This window comes from Notechis scutatus, chromosome 5, assembly GCF_049901735.1.
Source record: "Notechis scutatus isolate UNSWTSFEM ecotype Mainland chromosome 5, rNotScu1.2, whole genome shotgun sequence".
Taxonomy (NCBI): domain Eukaryota; kingdom Metazoa; phylum Chordata; class Lepidosauria; order Squamata; family Elapidae; genus Notechis; species Notechis scutatus.
Window position 1 is genome coordinate 43,624,876 of NC_142013.1, and position 17,301 is coordinate 43,642,176.

The following is a 17,301-nucleotide window of genomic DNA, read 5'->3' on the forward strand; positions in this document are numbered from 1 at the left end:
GTGTGCTTAGAAACCAGGGAGACCATGAATTAGGCATGAAAGCTGTCTGGGTAACTTGGGACACTCCTCAGCCCAACCCACCTCACAGGGTTGTGGCAAAATGTAAAAATAAAAGGTATATATATATACACATACATGCATACATGCATGCATATATATATATATATATATATATATATATATATATATATAATATATATATATATATATATATATATATATATATATATATATATATATATATATATATATATATATATATATATATATATATATACACACACACATGTACATATACACTGCTCAAAAAAATAAAGGGAACACTTAAACAACACAATGTAACTTCAAGTCAATCACACTCTTGTGAAATCAAACTGTCCACTTAGGTAGCAACACTGACTGACAATCAATTTCACATGCTGTTGTGCAAATGGAATAGACAACAGGTGGAAAGCATAGGCAGTTAGCAAGACTTCCCCAATAAAGGAGTGGTTCTGCAGGTGGTGACCACAGACCACTTCTCAGTTCCTATGCTTTCTGGCTGATGGTTTGGTCACTTTTGAATGCTGGTGGTGCTGTCACTCTAGTGGTAGCATGAGATGGAGTCTACAACCCACACAAGTGGCTCTGGTAGTGCAGCTCATCCAGGATGGCACATCAATGTGAGCTGTGGCAAGAAGGTTTGCTGTGTCTGTCAGCATAGTGTCCAGAGCATGTAGGCACTACCAGGAGAAAGGCCAGTACATCAGGAGACGTAGAGGAGGCCATAGGAGGGCAACAACCCAGCATCAGGACCGCTACCTCCGCCTTTGTGCAAGGAGGGACAGGAGGAGCATTGCCAGAGCCCTGCAAAATGACTTCCAGCAGGCCACAAATGTGCATGTGGCTGCTCAAACGGTCAGAAACAGACTCCATGAGGGTGGTATGAGGGCCCAACGTCCACAGGTGGGGGTTGTGCTTATTGCCCAACACCATGCAGGACATTTGGCATTTGCCAGAGAACACCAAGATTGGCAAATTCACCACTGGCACCCTGTGCTCTTCACAGATGAAAGCAGGTTCACACTGAGCACATGTGACAGACGTGACAGGATCTGGAGACACCGTCGAGAATGTTCTGCTGCCTGCAACATCCTCCAGCATGACTGGTTTGGCAGTGGGTCAGTAATGGGTGGCATTTCGTTAGGGGGCCGCACAGCCCTCCATGTGCTTGCCAGAGGTAGCCTGACTACCATTAGGTACCGAGATGAGATCCTCAGACCCCTTGTGAGACCATATGCTGGTGCGGTTGGCCCTAGGTTCCTCCTAATGCAAGACAATGGTAGACCTCATGTGGCTGGAGTGTGTCAACAGTTCCTGCAAGATGAAGGCATTGATGCTATGGACTGGCCCGCCCGTTCCCCAGACCTGATTCCAATTGAGCACATCTGGGACATCATGTCTCGCTCCATCCACCAACGTCACGTTGCACCACAGACTGTCCAGGAGTTAGGAGATGCTTTAGTCCAGGTGTGGGAGGAGATCCCTCAGGAGACCACCTCATCAGGAGCATGCCCAGACATTGTAGGGAGGTCATAAAGGCATGTGGAGGCCACACACACTACTGAGCCTCATTTTGACTTGTTTCAAGGACATTACATCAAAGTTGGATCAGCCTGTAGTGTTTTTTTCCACTTTAATTTTGAGTGTAACTCCAAATCCAGATCTCCATGGGTTGCTAAATTTGATTTCCATTGGTAATTTTTGTGTGATTTTGTTGTCAGCACATTCAACTATGTAATGAACAAAGTATTTCATAAGAATATTTCATTCATTCAGATCTAGGATATCTTATTTTTGTGTTCCCTTTGTTTTTTTGAGCAGTGTATATAAACCCACACATACACACAGAGAGAGAGACGTGGGGGGGGCAATAATCTGCACATGAGAAAGGATTTATTTATTTATTTATTTGATTTATATTGCCACCTATCTGCCCATGGCGACTCGAGGCGGCTTACATAATGTAAAATCATATTTAAAACAAAAAACAAAAACAATAAGAACTAACAAAAAGAATCAAATAAATTAGCAAAGTACAAGAGAACAAAATTTGGGAAAACAAAAAACAAAACAAACAAAAACCAACTCCCACCCCCCACCCCGACGACAGCGGATCACACTAGCCATTTTATGGGTTCCATCCCTCTCTGGGTTCCCCAGGACCACTGGCAAAATCAGGTCTTCAGTGCCTTTCGGAATACTATTAATGAGGGGGCCATTCTAATCTCTGGGGGGATGAAGTTCCAGAGAGACAGAGCCACCACAGAGAAGGCCATTCTTCTAGGTCCCACCAGATGTATCTCCCTCAGGGTAGGACGCGCAGCATTACCTGCCTCCTCGCTCTAATAGGTCAGGTAGATGTCACTGGCAAGAGATGTTTCCTCAGATAACTCGGACCCAAGCCATGAAGGGCTTTAAAGGTGACAACCAGCACTTTGAATTGCACCCGGAAGCAAATTGGCAACCAATGCAGCTCCTGCAGGAGAGGTGATACATGTGCACACCGGAGTCTGCATAAAACCATGCAGGCCGCTGCATTTTGCACCAACTGGAACTTCCAGATGCTCTTCAAGGGCAGCCCCATGTAGAGCGCATTGCAATAATCAAGACAGGAAGTGATCAGGGCATGAGTGACTGTGAGTAGGGACCGCTGATCCAGGAAAGGGCGTAACTGGTGCACAACCTGCAGTTTCGCAAAGGCCCTTCTGGCCACAACCACCACCTGCTCTTTGAACAGGAGTCGTGAGTCCAGGAAAACCCCTAGATTACACACAGGGTCTGTTTGGGATAGTGCCACCCCATCCAAAACTAAAGACTAAACCAAGACTAAATTCCCCATTTTCCAATTACTTTGTGCATGCCCCGGAACAAAACCAGTTATGACTTCTCATGGGTATTAGATCCTCAGTGAGATGAGTCAGACTCAATGTTCTCAGTGTGGCCATCAATCATGGTTGCTCCAGATTCCTCATTGAGCATAATAACTTAAAGCGCCCCCGGCAATAGGGAAAATTGCAACTCTGCAGTTGCAATTCTGCAATAAGGTTGAACAACCCTAGCAAGAATACTATTGTTCAGCAGGAAGGAAAGCAGTGTACAAGGAGCAAGTTCAGCTAGCTCCTTGTACCCAAGGAGCATAAAGAAATGCTAACATCCAATGGTCTGTGAAGTAGTGTATGTAGTAGTGTAAGTAGGTGTTGGCAGAATCTGATGGCTGACAACAGGAGCACTTTACCCTACCCAATTCATCATGGTCATGGATGAAGATGGTTTCATTCTAGACAGGTTTAGTATGGATTATAGAGGAACGTGGCTATAACATTGAACAAAGTATGCAAAAAATACGTAATAGAATGAAAAAGGCAATTTAATCCGGGAGAGAACACATGAGAAAAAAGTAATGCCATCTGATTCTTTTTGGTATCAAATAGAGAAAACTTAGGAAATTCTGTTAGGTTTTCAAGATTCTGTTACTATTTTTCTTGTAATATTTGTTTTCTGACCTGGCCTGGCCGCTAAGTCATCTTACTCCCCAAACTGCTTGAATTTGTTTGGAGATTCTAGCAGGTGAGCACAGCTATCATATACCTTTGAATGAAGATCAGTACATTCCTTCTATCTTGTGTATCTTGTATGTTATGACTTATTTCACAAGTAAATCATAACTTCATCACATGTCATTTATTTATTCAAGGATTCAGATCCTATCTTTCATTTAGGACCTCAAAACAGTGTACATGACTCTCCCCCCCCCCCACCTCACAATAACTCTGTGAAGTGGAATGGGTTCAGAAACAGTGATGGGTCCAAAGTCATTTTGTAAAGAATGGTTAGAAATTTCCAAAGAAAAAATTCACAGGAACTCTCCTGTGAATAGCAGAAGAAACAAATAAAGAAGAAAGACAGAGCAAATATTATTAAACACAAGTAAGAGCCTTTATTAAGTATTACCTTTGGTTCTGAGTGGCAAAATATAATGTAAAATTATATTTCTTCTACCATTACCTTGTACACAGTTTAGTGGTTGGAATGCTTGTACAATTAGATGACTGCTAAGGGAAGAATTGGCCATAGGAACAACTGCAAGACTACTGACTGCTTCAGGCATTTGATGGATAAAGATAGTTTGATATATTCCAAGTGAATTCCAGCAATATAAATATTAACTAGGAAAAGAAAATCCAACATTATGTAAACCCACAGTAAAGGGATTTCTACTGAGTGACAATCCAAGTCCTAATGTCAAGGGTTGGATACAGGAAGAGTATCTTCTGGACTCATCGTATAGAGCAGGCAGAAACCACCTGGAACATATGGTCCTAAAGGTAATAATGATCCAAGTCCCACAAGATTTTACACATAGCCACCAATACTATGAATTGGACTTGGAAATATGCCAGGAACTAGTGGGATTCCTAAAACATAGTGTTGTTTTATTAAATTGCTTAGCACCGATCAGCATGTGCTGCTGCATTCTGTGCATGTCACAGTTTCTAGGTTCCATGGCCTTCACCTGGTAGAAGCCATGAGTCCAAAATAATTCCCAGGTGGCATATAAGCTATTTAAGGAAAAGTGCAATCCTATCAAGACTGACAGTTATAACTTCCATGACATTTATTTCACTTTTTTATTTATCCTTTTCATATAGTGCAAAATAATAATACTAAAGATACACCTGTTTCATACATGGATCAGACTGTTTATACTTCCCTGAAGTGGTAGAAATAAATTATCTTTTCTTCCTGTGGTGAAATATAATTCATTTTATATTGTGATAAATCAGATGTTTGCCAGTTTCTTTTTTTCTCTTTTTACAGACATATAAATTATTAATTTAGCCAGACACAAACAAACTGTGAACTGGAGTGTTAAAAGTATCACAACAGTGGGAGGTCAAAGCAATAAGAAAGAGTAACCTTTTTATACACCTCAGTTAATAGCTTTCTATTCCTATCTGTTTCACTAGGAGAATCACTGCTGTAAGCTGGCTAAAACTTTTGGGGGAGGCAGGTCCTACAGTTCTATATCCTGCAATAAGTCCAGGAGATAAAAATTTGAGGATTCATTCATTAAGCCCTTTCCTCCAAGGGATATAAGCAATTTTTATAATCTCCCAGGGGAGTTCAGTGATGATATTTTGTCAAACTGTGATAAGGGAAGGTTAAACTCCTTTTCTTTTCAATTCTATTCATTTATAGCACATAGCAATTGCTAAAGGGTTATTACTCAGACTTGGAAGAAATAAGGCTGAAGGCATATCCATCATTTTGAGACCAAGAGTATGTGTGGTTTTGGTGTGTGTGTACTACAAGGAAAAGCCTTGTGCAGGAGTTTATTGTTGATTGACAGAGAAAATAGATCTTCAGATAGTAAAGAAAGTTAAATATTTAAGCATTTATTTAACAGCAAGATGTGGAACAATGAAAGATGATAACTATATAAAACTAATGCAACAAATTAAGTTGAACTTGGAGAAATGTAAGAATCTACAGCTATCTTTGATAGGGAGAATAGCCACTATAAAAATGAATATACTACCAAAACTACTTTTTTAATTCAAAATGATACCAATAAACCTAGAGAAAATTATTTTGAAGAACTAAATAGAACAATCTTGAAGTATATCTGGCAAGGGGAAAAAACAAGAATAAAACTAAAAATGTTACAGGAATCTAAAAACAATGGGGTTTTTGGACTATCAGATTGGGAGCTATATTACAAGCATCTGTACTTAAATGGGTAAAAGAATGGATAAATTTGAAACATAGAATATTATTATTGGAGGGATATGATCTTCAATTAGGATGGCACACTTTTTTATGGTATGGAAGGAGTACGATATACAGATATTTTCAAAGACACTATGTGAGAATGCTTTGCTTCAGATATGGAAAAAAATTAAACTACAAAACTATATGAAAATACCAGTCTGGCTCTCCACAATGGAAACATTGATACATCCAAATCTTATTAATTTGGAAAAAATGTATTTTATAAAGACATTTTAGTTTACTTTATTGTCATTGCACCCATTGTATTGTCATACAATGAAATCAAACACCATCTTCAGTGCACATCATGACCATGACCATGAAAATAAGCACACATCCTTCACCCTCCACACATTGAACTGAAAACCCCCGACACCGCACCAACACTACACTATACAGCAGAATTCAAAAAAGCTACTGTCCTGGGATAGAAGCTGCTTTTCAGCCTGTTTGTCATTGTTTTTATTATTTTGTACCATCTGCCAGATGGTAATAGTTTAAAAAAAGGGCTCCCAGGATGAGATGGATCTTTGAGAATGTTTTGAACTTTCTTAAGGTAGCAGGAGCTATAAAGCTCTTCTAAAGAGGGGAGAGGGCAACCAATGATCTTCTGGGCAATGACATTAACCCTCTGGAGTGCTTTCCTATCTGCCACTGTGCAGTTGACAAACCATACAGAGGTGCAGTAAGTTAAAATGCTCTCTATTATGCAGTAGTAGAAGGTCACCAGCAGTTTTTAAATGAGAATGGTGAACTTAAAACTAAACAACAACTACAAAACCAAGGGACGGACTTAGCTTGGTGGCCGCATCTGCAAATAGAATTGAGATATGAGAAAGATGCAAAAACATGGGCTTTTTACAAAGAGCCAACAACACTTGATATTATTAGGGACAGATGAAAAACTGATCAAAAATATATATAATTACTTATTAAGTTATCAAATGAAAGAGGAACAAGTCAAAGAAACAATGATTGTATGGGCAATTTTTTTTTTGGTTATACTATAGAATTAGATAAATGGCAAAAACTTTGGGATAGGAACTATAAACTGACAATGGCTACTGCATATACCTATACTGTTTTATAGGTGGCACTTGCCACTGGCAAGATTAGCAAAAATGTTTAGAAATATGTCCGCCAAATGTTGGAAGTATAATCAGACCCCAGGTACTTATTATCATATATGGTGGAGTTGTATAAAAGCAAAAAAATATTGGATGAAAATACATACATTGTTGGAAAAGGTGATCAAGCAACATATAGATCTACAACTGGATATATTTTTGTTGGGTATAATGGCAGAGTGCTATGATAAAGGGATTATATGGTATATCTAGTTTGCATGTATTGACAGCAGCAAGGTTTGTATTTGCACAACATTGAAAAAATGAGAACACTCCATCAGATGAGGATGTAATTCAGAAAATATTAAACTGCGCAGAGATAGATAGACATTAAAAATAAAGGACAAAGAAGACATAAAATATTACTTACCATGGAATAGATTTTATGAGTTGTTAGAGGTAAGAGGTAGAAATTAGATGAAGAATGATTATATAAAGATGGTTTATAATTATAAATATGCTAATATAGCCAACAGAATTACAAATAAGCTAATATAAAGAGAATTCTAGTTAAAACTATTCTGTTACACTATTATTATTGTTATTAGTACAGTATATATGTTAATATTCCTTTTTGTTCTTTCTTTGCTTTTCTGTAAATTATATGCCCTGACAATACACTATATTCAAAATGTTTACGAATAATATGTATTATTATTCATATTATTTACACATACTAAAAAAAGGAGTTTATTTTTGGCTTTTAAGAAAATAAAATCTTAAATAATTTATGTACACTACAATTTTATATATGTTCCTTTATAGTGTTAGTAAGTGTGCATAGGATTGCCTAAGAAACAGAAAATATTGTTGTTGGAGAAAAACTACATAAAATTGTTGTTGGAAAAAATGATAAGGTATGTATCGATTCCTATATTCTAATGTAAATTAGAATTCTAATATAAATATATGTAAGATATCACACTGCACCACAGTATAATTCATATTCCATTCATTATTAGTTCATTATTAGTGTGGAATATGAAGACTGTTTTGTAAATACAACTATTTGCTAGTCTTAAGAATCATTAAAAAAATTAAGCTGACCATTTTAAAACACTATCAGCATAAAAAACCACTGAAATCAAGGAAAAATACCAATTACATAATATTAAAATAAATCTGTCACTTTAGTCACATTTTATATGTGGCCAAATAGTTGCTATTTTTATGTAGTTAGATTGGTAATATGCTGGCTGAGTAGAACTAAAGTACCAATAGAGTTTTAGAAATGACTGTCCATCATTATACACAGTTAGATTCAGATGAAATCAGTGGTCTTAACAAAGCCATGAGGGTATCAGGGTATCATAACAGTAATTTAGTTATTACAAATTCTTAGAAAACAAATGAATATGTGAAGTTTGTGAATGTCATGGAACAACCTTGTTAGAAAGCACCATGTCAGCCCTGGATTTGAGAAAATAAAATACTAATTGAGGTGTATTTTCTAAAACACTTCTGCATTTTGCATTGTACCTAAAGTGAGACAGTGACTGTAGACAGAGGAACAAATAATAAAAGTCATTTAATCAGGGATAGTTACATGTTACCGTTGAATTTGCACAAGACATGAAAAACCAGTTTTTACAAAACTTTATTTAGCAAACAATTCATTAACACTAGCAAATCTTAGCTTTAAAATTACATATGGGTGGCAGCAAAGAAATCCAGGAAACTCCAGAAATAACAGCCCTGATACATGTGACTTTACAATACAGCATGAGATAAAAGCTTTGATTTAGAATACTTCCACCACTTCATCATGTCTTTCCTCAAGATGTTATTAGCTTTCTTCAAAAATTTTAAATGTAACATCCTAGTTGTTCTAATACAGATTGACTCATTGCCACCTGCAGCTTATTATACTATTTGTAGAGAAAAGTTTAATACTGTATGTTTGAGCCAGATGAAGTTGTCTCCTGAGATTAAAGCATATAGTACAATTGAAACATGAAATGATATTACTTGTCCTTGAAAAGCAGTAATTCTCTGTCAATGTACATGTCTAAGTTGTTCTTCCTATTGTAACTGCACTATTTGGATGCTTATTATGCTTTTGGAGTCAGATATTATATTTGAATTACATAAAATATTAAGAGCACCACTTTTTAACTAAGGAATGCTTTGAAGCTCTTTCAGTTACAATTGCATTTGGTTACAAAATTATAACAGTGTTATTTAGCAATCCATCTCAAAAAGCGGCAGGTCAGATATAGGCTCAGTTATCTGGGGTGGAATGAATGTGGCACATTGTGAGATACCATATTACTTTGGCATTACACTGGACTGAACATTAACCTTTAAAGTCATTGTTGCCATTTAAAAAAAAAGATCCCCACCTGTAATAATCTCCTCAGAAAGTTATCTGGAACTACACCCCATTAATCTACAAGTGGCAGTCCTTACATTAATCTACAAGTGGCAGTCCCCAGTGGCAGAATATGCCTGCCTTGTTTGGGGCTGGTCTGCTCACTCTACACAGGGAATAGGGTGCTTAGTGATACATACCATATCATTACTAGATATATGTGCCCCATCCCACTTGACATTTTGGCAAAAATAGCCCCACCATGTATTATCCTGGGGTTTTGTAATTAGAAGACACAGGGCACCATCTCCATGCAAGCAGACCTCAGCAACTAACAGCAGAGCAATATCATTCCTAATACTACTGCAAACAGCTATTTCTCATGATCAGCCAGTCAGCTGTGTCTTTTCTTTTAGTCCCAGTCATTTCCAATTATACCAAATAAGTCTCGAATTCTGCTTCCTTCTCCAGAGTCATACCTTACTAGTTGTTCTACACCAGGGGTGTCAAACTCAAGGCCCGTGGGCTGCATCCAGTCCACGGGTGCTTAGATCTTCCTGCCTGCTCCTGCAAAAAAAATAAATGGAAAGTTTATTCTTTATAAGTTATACTACAAAGAAGCATAATTAAAACTCACAATAGTGATGAAATGAAAATTTTCTAAATGAAAAAAAAAATCATAAAAATAGGAGAAAAAAGACATTGAGGAAGGAATTAGAAGTACACTTAAACATTTAAGAGAATTCAGACGGGAACATTCTGAAGTAATTTTTTTTCTCTTGTGACTGAATTTGGTGTTTATCTAATTAAATGCTTATACAATTTGTAAAGAACTAAATGCAATATTTCTAGCATATTATTTTTTAGACAGTAACTGCTACCTTTGTGAGGTTTTTTTTTTAAAAAAATGCTTATTCCTATTGCTTGATAACCTCTTTTAACCTAGTTAGATGGACAGCAGCAATATGGAACATAATGGGAATTTTATGCAGAGAAGGATACTTATCACTTCTATCAGCAATGATCTAATTTAAAAAATATTGGCACTTTAGGAATCCATTTCTGGCAATCTTTGGAACTTAGATTCCCAAACCCAAAGGGAAGAATTTCATAAATCTGTAATAAGCATTCTGAATTAGTCTAAAGAACTATCTCATGTAGCTTTCTGTTCTGTAAGTATTTAATTGAACATTTAGGAGAATCCCACAAGAAGGATATGAAGCATTCTATAACTTGCTTCTTTAAAACAAGTGTTTCTAAACATAATATTTTCTGTAATACCAGATACAATATCAGAAGCAGTAGCTATCTTATTTACAGTAGCTAATAGGATGAAAAAATATAACCAGTATTTGCAGCAAACCCATACAATTTGCAGCTCTCTACATTTTCTGATTATGTTTTTAATTTTCTTTTTCATTTTTCTAAACTCAAAAAATAACAAATATAAAATACATGTGTCACTATTTTTAACTGTTATGTTGTTGAGTAAGATACCATATACTGTATAACTGCTAAAAATAAATCCTGCTAATAAAGCAAGATTTAGTTATTGTTAGACATTTCAATACACCACTAAATTTAAAAGGGAAATGTGTAAACTTCTACAAAATAAAAAGAAGAATTCAAATTGAAGACTTCAAGTCTGGTTGTATTTTTCAACAGTGGAACTATCTAATCCAATAATAATATGTGGCATAAATGAGTTTAAGGAATTTCTTGCAATTTTGAGGCACTTAAAAGCAAACTCCCCTTTTCAAATAGTTATTTGATGTCTTATAAGTATAGAGCTTGTCTTATATCCAAATATATACTGAGAACAGCATTTTACATACATTTGTTTGCCCTACAATTTGTAAAATTAATACATAGCTCTTATTTAAGCAGTAGAAGTCTACATATTTTCCTGGTGTTCCCATAATACATAAGCTGTGCTCAAAACATACATTGAATCACCCCATATTTTAGCATAACATATTGTCCATCTTTGACAGTGAAGACCTGGGCACAATTAGTCATTAAAATTAAGTGTTCTGTTTCCAAAGACGACTGGCCAGGCCAATTCAGGCACAGGATGTACTGGCATATCTTGGGCAAATGTATGAGTACTGCAATTGGTGCAGTCACATTGGTGATTTCAGACTTGCACAGCTCATGCTTATGTTGTGGTGCACCTTACTTTGTAAGCTTGAGAGCCCTTATGGGCAAGGCCATATCAGGCAGAGCAAATTTATGCCAGCATTTCCCTATGGCAAGCAACTTCAAGAGGTTTTTAATGTAGCATTTTTTGCAACGTTTCTTCTTTCCTTCCTGAAAGTGTTTTCCAGCAGTTTTCCTAAAAGGAAACTGAAATTTTGTTGCTTGTAAGGCACTCATCTGATATAAGATGACATGACCTGCCCACCCGATCTGTGCTCTCATCAGCAGTGTGTAGACTAATAGTAGACTTGCTCTAGATAGAACCTCAGTGTCTGATATATAGCCATTATATGTTTACGGTTCTGTAAACACAAAGTATGTGGAAATGGTTGAGCTGTCTTTCATGTCTTCAATACACAGTCCTCAATTCACAAGCATAGAGAAGAATAGTGAATACCACAGCTCTGTAGACTTTCAATTTTGTTGCTCCAATAATTCCTTGATGTTTTCACACAGTGGAATGCAGTCTACTGAAAGCAGGGTTTACCTTTGTTATTTTGCAGTTAATTTCTTATCAATGATCTAAACTTGGGAGACAGTCTGTCTAGGTAACTGAACTGGTCAATTACAGCCTTTGATTGTGAATTTGGGTTCTGTATTTAGTACAATGACTTCATCTTTTGCATACTGATGGAGTCCAAAGTTGTCACAAGCTATAAAGAGTTTATTCATACTGACTTGCATCTCTGGCTTTAAGCTGGTACTCAGGGCACGAAGTCTCTTTGTCAATTAACTTTGTTAAGTCATTCATTGAGCTCTCCGTCCATTCTGTATTCCAGTATCACTGTCCTGAAACACATCATTCAACATGGCAGTAAACAATATGCTAAATAGTGTACACAGACAATATGCTAAATAATGCACACAGACTTGTTCAACACTTTGGTGCCTAAGAATAACTTACAGGATTCTTCAACATCTAGCATTCTGATAATCATGACATCATGGAGTTGGTATATTATTTAAGTGATTTGGTGACTGCAGCGGGAATGTAGTCTGGATTCCCAAAACAGAGAGGGTGCAAATGACAGCAAAGTTTAGTTGGACAGAGGAGGAGAGTTAAAACAGAGAATATGTTAATGGTATAAGTAGTTCACTTTAGTTTGGCAAGATTTCTGTCTATAGCAAAGGAACAATAAAGGCAACTGCTTAAAGGAATCTCAGTGTGTCTTTTCCCCGCCCTGATTTTTGGAGTTTGACAGTGAGGCAGCCAAACTTTGACATGATCCTCCATAGATCTTGTTGGCTGAAAATGCTGAAGGCTTTTGTGAGGTCAATAAAAGTTATATAGAGTTCATGATTCTGCTGCTGACACTTGTCTTGAAGTTGGTGTGGGCTAAAATCATGTAAATAGCTTCATAACCTTTCCAGAAGCCATGCTGTGACTCTGGCAGCAGGCCCAGCTTGTCAGCCTTTCCAGGTATACCAGACTGAAAATAAGACCAGATGGCTTAATTCAATTTTATTCAAAGCTACATTAACAAAATCTTGCAAATCTGAAAGTACAGACTCCCTCAATTTCTTTTTATAGCCTGATAAGTTAAGAAAAATCCTTTCTGGGTTTGTTTCTCTACATGTTATGTGGACTCTTGTCCTTACCTGATTGTTGCCTAGGCAGCATGTCTCCCTCTCCCAAAATCTAGCAAAGTAATTCCTACACAACATTACACAGCTCCAGATGAGTGATCAGATGATTTAGCACAACACTTGCAAGGATTTTTCCTACTTGAAGAGCAGTTAAATTCCTTGTTGGCTGTTGTGCACTTGTTGATTGCCTTTCTCTTGTAGAATTATACAATGAATGAATCTTTAAGTTCCTAAGGAATGGATCCTTGCTTCCAAAAAACTCACTTAGTTTTTTTATAAATACAGGGCCACTGATTTTGTGTGTCTCATCAGGTATGGCATCTGTCCCTAGGCTTTGCCATTGGATAGTTTCTCTGACTTTGGCCACTACCAGTGGCCCATCCATAACATTATTGATGTTGAGCTAGTGAATGTTGTCTATCATCTCATTACTAATATATCACAGTCAACTGTGTATAGCTTAAAAGTATTCAGCCCATCTGTGAAAGATCTGATCCTTTTCTGTAATAAGAATTGAAATATCTGTATGCAGGAAAGAGAAATTCCTGAGAGACTGAGATCTATAGAGAGTGTTAAGAGCTTCATAGAACTGCTTCAAATAGTTTCTATTAGCATATCACCATATTTTGGTGCTTAGTGATGCTTAGCCAGATATCTTGCATTTGTATAGGTTATTCTGGATAATCCTATGAGCACTAGTAAAGGTTTTTTTCCTCAGCATCTGATGAAAACTCATTCTGATAGACATGATGAAGATGATGCCTTCCAAGAAGTAAAGCCTATATCTTCTCATTATTCTCTTTGAATTGGTCATGCTGCTTGCAAATAGAGTGCCCTGGCATCTTCAGCATCTTTGAAGCAGCCCACAAAGTCAGTTCATGATTGGGTATGCTGTGTCAACTGAACTGAGAAAACTAAAATTAATTATAGCAATCATGTTGTATAAATAGAACAACAGTATTAAATTTATTCCTGTTTTTTTTAATGGGGCTAATTTAACTCCATTAAACTTAGCAGAGGCTGGTAGGAGGAGCTGTTGGCTGTTTCTGAGGGAGGCAGAGAGTGAGTACAAAGGAGAAATGGTGTAGGGTCTCCCACTTGGGCGGAGGGGTTGGACTAGATGACCTACAAAGTCCCTTCCAACTCTGATTGTCTGTTATCTGTAACTTCTAACCATCTCTTGTCAAAATGAATATTTGACTGGGAAAAAATGTTTATTTTATTCTTATTTGAATCATACCAGAATATCATAAAAAAGGATATGAATATTCATAATACAGATTTATTTATAACACAATTTGTCAGGAATTAAAAATGTAAATATATTTTTGTAGAAAAAGTTAAATGGAAGGATAATCTGAAAGATTATTTTTAATTTTGTCTACATTAGTTTATTACAGACAAACCGCCGGATTCTATTTCTATCTGAAAATTATATGCATTTGTTCACCAAATCTCAAAACTGAAAGGTTACAATGTGGCTTTTATGATGCAGATGCAATTACTACTTTATGCTCAGTTCATCAAAATCATTCTTCAGATTATATGCACATGGTGATCAGTGAAAAAATTGTCAACATCATGCAGCAAAAGCCAACAAATTCTTTTTTTTCATAGTCCATTTGCAAACAGAGATAATTTGACTGAACAATTTGTTCACAACAAAACAAAAAGCTAGGTCAGCTTCTAAAATCAATAAGCAAAACACTGTAACTGGTGTGAACTTGCTTGTTTACAGATATCTGTCACACATAAGAACCAATCTAAAAAATCAGTTGTACTCCAGCACTTGATCTCCATAAGAAGTCAGCCAGTTCATTTAGGAAAACTGGCAACCTCAGCATGGAATGATAGAAAAGTCTTCACAGGTTTGTGTTTTAGTTCATAATGGGAATTTACTTACTTACTTATTTATTTATTATTTATTTATTTATTTATCTATTTATTTAATTATCTTTCTTTTGGAACCATTAATGACATATTACAACCAATATACCCACCTCGCAAAACTATTGAATAAGCAAATATTCATTATTGTATCTAGATGAAATTGTGTAAAATATAGGTTTGGTACAACTTCATAAAAATAAAATGGTGGAAGATCAGAAGATCAAATTTTGAAATCTTTCCTTATATAGTCAAAAATAGAAATAGGCTCTTCCTTCAACCAGTACATCCACAAAACTGTCAATATGCAATAATCAGAATTATATATGTAATTCAGGCACAGATAAATTGAACATGGTATAATACAAAACAGCCTTCTCCAGTTAGGTGCTTTCTGGATTTTATACATGCTGTAACCTCAAGAACTCCCAGCTAGTAAAAGCCAATCTACTTTTTTGTCTCTGAGGAGTTATTTCTGATTTATACTCAGAAATAATCATTTTTCTCTACAATATCTGAATGCTGGTTCAAAGTTATTTATTTTATACCTACATTCACATAAGTTTGCTTATCTAGGGCAGGGGTGTCAAACTCAATTTCATTGAGGGCCACAGAAGCATTAAGGTTGTCCTCAAATGACAATACACCATAAACAATCTGCAAAAGTAATGATAAATGGAGATTTGACAGACAACATTAATATTAAAAAAGAACCAGAAAAGGATGTCTTCTGTCACCATTGTTATTTGTATTGACTTTGGAAGTATTAAATAGAAACATTAGGAAAGATAAAGAAATAAAGGGGATGAAAATAAAAAAGAAGGAATATAAATTGCAGGCATTTGCAGATGATCTGGTTTTTATACTAGAAGAGCCACTGGAAACAGCTCCTAAACTGATAGAAAAGATAGAAGAATATGGACAGGTGGCAGGATTAAAAATAAAGAAAGAAAAAAAACTAAGATTTTAGTTAAGAATGTAATGGAAAAATAAAGGAAAGTATTTATGGATAAAACATCCAGATCACAAATAAAGTGAAATATCTGAGAATACAATTGACAGCAAGATGTGGAACACTTAAGGAAGACAATTATTATAAATTAAAACAACAGATTGCAACAGACCTGGAAAAATGGAAAAATCTACAATTATCTTTGACAGGGAGAATATCTACAATCAAAATGAATATATTACCAAGGATATTATATTTGTTTCAGATGATAACAATAAAACTAGGGAGATAATATTTTGAGGATTTAAATAAAATGATGTTTAAATATATATGGAAGGGAAAGAACACAATAATTAAACTAAAATTATTACAGGATACTAGAATGAGAGGAGGTTTTGGATTACCCAATTGGGAATTATACTACCAGGCAGTAATACTGATGTTGGTGAAAGAATGGATTGTTCTAAGAAATACTAGACTGTTAACACTGGAAGGTCATGATTTACAATTGGGTGGCATGCATTTTTGTGGTATAAGGAAAGTAAAGCACATGGACATTTTCGGAGGCATTATATTCGAAATGCCCTATTATTAACATGGAAGAAAATAAGGAAACAACATTATTTAAAAATACCAGTCTGGTTATCAACAATAGAGGCGTTTACATATCCAATTATTTTTAAAATGGAGCACACTGTTAGATATAGTGAAATTTTAAATGAAAAGGGTGAACTCAAAACAAAGCAAAAATTAAATGGACAAGGGATAAATATGAATTGGTATTCTACATGCAAATACATTCTGGATATGATAAAGATAATGATGAGATAGAAGGGTTTTATAAAGAACCACTGAATTATACAAAATCTTAACAGGTACTAAAGAGAGGATGACTAAAAGTGCAGGAGTTTCCTGGTTATTTGTTAGGAGCAAAATTAGAAGAACAAGTTAAAGAAACGATGATTGCATGGGTGAAAATTTTTGGATATGGCATAGATCTAGAAAAATGGCAGAAATTATGGACTAGAAATTATAAATTAACCATGTCAACAGCTTATAAAGAGAATTTGTATAAGATGTTTTATAGGTGGCATCTACTCCAGGCAAGAATCGTAAAGATGTTCAAGGATAAATCAGCGAAGTGTTGGAAATGTCATCAGATACCTGGATCATATTACCATATGTGGTAGACATGTGCGATGGCTAAAAGATACTGGACTAAAATACACACATGGTTGGAAAAAATGACAAAACAGTATATAAATTTAAAACTAGAGATATTTTTATTGGGAATTTTACCTGAAGGTTACAATAAAGAATTGACATATTTGATTATTAATGTTTTAACTGCAGTTAGAATTGTATTTGCTCAAAATTGGAAAAATGAGAAAAATTCCGATAGAGGAGGAAGTGATTAAGAAAAT